Source organism: Lygodium microphyllum, chromosome 25, assembly GCF_053477565.2.
Source record: "Lygodium microphyllum isolate KBCC chromosome 25, Lygodium_microphyllum_v1.1.10, whole genome shotgun sequence".
Taxonomy (NCBI): domain Eukaryota; kingdom Viridiplantae; phylum Streptophyta; class Polypodiopsida; order Schizaeales; family Lygodiaceae; genus Lygodium; species Lygodium microphyllum.
The window spans coordinates 45,419,091-45,423,031 of record NC_141159.1 but is presented as its reverse complement, the minus strand read 5'-3'; positions in this window follow the sequence as shown (position 1 = coordinate 45,423,031).

Below are 3,941 nucleotides of genomic sequence, written 5' to 3'. Positions count from 1 at the left end.
ATGCTTGGAAGAAAACGACCAATCAATAATTTGAAGCAACATATTTTTTGTTAATAGAACTTAAGGCATTGGTTAAGTTGGGTTAATAGGGTACGGCCCTAACCCAAAGACATAAGGGTTAACAAACAAACCCTTAGGGATTTTGCTAAGTCGCAATTGATCCCGGATCGAGTGCTGGACGCATTTGGAGAGAAGGATTCACTCCTTAGTAGTTTGCCAAATAACGACCTCTGGAAATGATTGTGCTTGTAACAGTTTAAAGAGCAATGTTTGCTTTGTTTGCTCAAGGAATTAAAGGTTGAAAAGATATCTAATGCTTCAAGTTAAGGCCTGAAGGGAGAGGCAGCCTACTTCTGCTACATGGCAGATGCGGGAAGTTGTAGATTGCAAACCCTGTAACATTCCATGGGAGTGCCGGGTGGATTTACACAAGAAGCAAGTTGCCATTAAATGGACCCAAGATGAACATTCTAGCTTTGACAAGTTGAAGCTAATTAGCTTAGTCACAATCTCAATCCTCAAAACTACTCGTCTAAGCAAAGAATTCGAAGTGGATGATGCAAGTTCTCTTGCCTTGGGATGTGTACTCATGCAGGAATGACATCCAATAGCATATTCCTCTAGAAAATTGAAGACTCACAAGAGAAATTATGCTACTCATGACCTGGAATTACTTGCAATTATCCACGCTCTTAAGTTATGGAGACATTATCTACTTGGGAAGAAATTCTCATTAGTAACCGACCATAAAAGTCTTAAATGAATCTTCACTTAACCAGATCTAAATATGAGGCAATGTCGATAGATCGAAGTCTTGCAAGAGTATGATTTTGAGATCAAATATAGATCGGGAAAAGAGAATGTAATTACAGATACTTTAAGCTGCAAATCATTTCTCAATGCACTTCTCTCAAAAGAACCTCTTAGAGCTCAAACACCAGCTACAATGATATCAATGCCTAACAATCCCATCATCAAGCTAGCCAAGGAGAAGGAGAATAATGATCCCAAATATCAGAAAATGCTGAAGGAAATTCAGAATAAAAAATAAAATTCTAAGCTTAAGACAAAGTATCTTAACTTCTCTGCTGGCAAAGGACTTGTCTACTTTTCAGGACAAGATTATGTATTCCTTCAAGTCAAGAACTTAAGAAGAAGATACTATGGGAAGCTCATGATTTCCCATTTTCAAGATATCTTGGCTATGCCAAAACTCTCAATGTAGTTAGGAAACGCTATCATTAGGAGAAGCTCAAAAGTGGCGTACTTAAATACGTAACCAAATGCTTGAGTTGCCAATAAATAAGAGCCAAACGAGTTAAGCTGCCAGAAAGCTACAACCACTTGATATTTCTCAGATGAAATGGAAATTCATTAGTATGGATTTTGTAGTTGGATTACCCTCAGTTCAAGGAGGATGCAACTCGATCATGGTAATTGTGGAAATGTTGACTAAGGTTATTCACCTTATTCTTGTCAAAACCAGCTACAAAGTCTCAGATATTGCCAGATTATTTGTCAAAGAAATCTTTAGACTTCATGGACTTCCAAAAAGAATTATCAGCAGTCGTGATTCTCTATTCACTTCGCATTTTTAAAAGGGATTATTTGAAGCTCTTGATACATAGCTTTGTTTTAGTGTACAGATCATCACCCTCAAACTGATGGTTAGGCAGAAAAAGCATGTAAACCAAGTCATTGAAGACATACTTAGGGCATATTGTTGCAAAGAACCTAGATGGTGGATACAATATCTACCTTTGGTGAAATTTTCTTACAATTCGTCCTATCATCAGAGCATTTAGATGACCCCATTTCAAGCTCTATATGGGCAAGAATGCCTAACTCTGCTAAACTTCTTTGACCCTACCTTGAAGGTTGAAGCTTCTAAGAAGATGCTTGAAGAGATGGGTGAACAAGTCGAAACCATCAAGCAAGATATACAAGCTACCAAGGATTAGCAAAAAGCCTATGCTAACCTAGGGAGAAAAGAGCGAATCTTCCAAGAAGGGGACAAGGTTTTTATCCGTGTACGCCCAAAGATGAATTTTTTATCCTTGGAAAAATTCAAGAAGCGAAGCCCAAGATATTGTGGACCTTACAAAGTCATAAAGGCTCTTGGACCTTATGCTTATAAGCTGCAACTTCCTAAAACCCTAAAAGTTCATGATGTATTTCATCTAAGTCTCTTGAAGCCCTATGTATCTAATCCTAATCATAGTCGATGATCAACAAGTTGTACTACCAAGATAAGGTTTACTTGAACTTCAACCTGATAGAATCTTGGATGTAAAAGAAAGAATCCTTAGGAATAGGACCCTTAGGAAATATCTCATCCAGTGAAAGGATTATCCTGAAGAGGATGCCACCTGGGTCGAAGAGGTAACCCTTATGAAAGAATACCCCTAGTTTCTCTCGAGATGAGAACATCTCGATCTCTCTAAGGAGGGAAAAATGTAATGTTTCCATTAATTAGTTTATTTTAATGTGTGTATATGTGATGTTGCACATCCACACATGAAAATATTACAGAATCTCTACAAGATTTACAAGAAGGAGGACTGGTTTACTAGAATAGTCTGAAATCTCTAGTATCATGTTTAGATGACTTAATTCCCACTTCAAATGGATCCAAACATATACTGTGACTTATTTTGAAGGAAATAAGTCATCCAAGATAAAAGATGGAGAAAAATGATGTGATTTATGAAAATCATCATTTTCTCCTATTTTTGATGGATTTTCACAATTTTGTCCATGGAAGCTTGTCGACCAAATGCGTTCCAATCGGTTTGAGTACCCGGACGACAATATTTAGAGTTCATATAAAGAAGTTATGATCCAAACAAGTTACAGACGCACAAGGTAGAAAAAACGAAAATAGTGAAAAAAACATAAGCTTTAAAGCTAGACGCCTTAAGCTTTTATGAAAAATCAAAGAAAAAAACAGGCGTGAGAGAAAATGGAGAGAAACTATAAAAGGGAGGACAAGGAGAGGAGAAGGGCCATTAAAACATCACAAGCGTGTGTAAGGCTTGAGGTTGAGATTTTATTCCTTGCCTTATTCGATCTTGCCATCAAATTTCAGAGAGAAGGTTTAAGGATGTGCTTTAACCCCCTCGCCTACATTGAAGTTCCAAGATCAGAGTTGCTATGGAGATTGGCTTGAGTTGAGCTTAAAGCTCCTCGCATATTTTTGAAGATCGACAACAAATTCTCATTCCTGTGATGAGTGACTTCACGAACCCCCTGCACGAATTCCGTGCAACATCTAGCTCCATACCAAGAGAGAAGCGATAAGAGCAATCTTGATTAATAAAGTTGTTTTTATACGTTTCACATAATATGATAGGTAATTAGATAACTAAAAACTTCCATAGAGGGAAGAAAGTGGGTGGATTCATGATGAATCCAGTCCTATGGCAGGGTGGTCTTGGTTAGCTGAGAGGTTTTCCCAAAAACAAACGCTAGGAAGAAACTCTAGGAAGGGACGATTTGTTGGCTTACCTAGGGTTTGGTCTCAGAACCTGAACTATAAATTATCTAAGGGGAAAAGTACAGCGACTATGCCAAATAACTAGGAAGGATTTCGTAAATCCTTAGTCTGCTACTGGAAAAAAGCGTTGTACTCCACGAACCAAGGGTAATGGCAGTCGCTCCTTTCGGATAAGAAGCCTCTTGAAGGATACCTCTGTGTGTGAGCTAGTTTTATCAGGTTGTTCCTTTGTGGGTAACGTCAAGATGCTTTCCCTACAAGATAGACCTAGGGTTAACTAGCCACATGATAAAATATTATCATTCTGGTTAGAGTACGGATGGCGAAGATTGGAAGGTAAACCCTCGGCGACTACTAAAACGTTACTCGTCATGTAAGCAAGGCGGGTACGTTACACAATCATGGGGTATCTTATGCCAAATATATATCTAATGATTTATAAGTT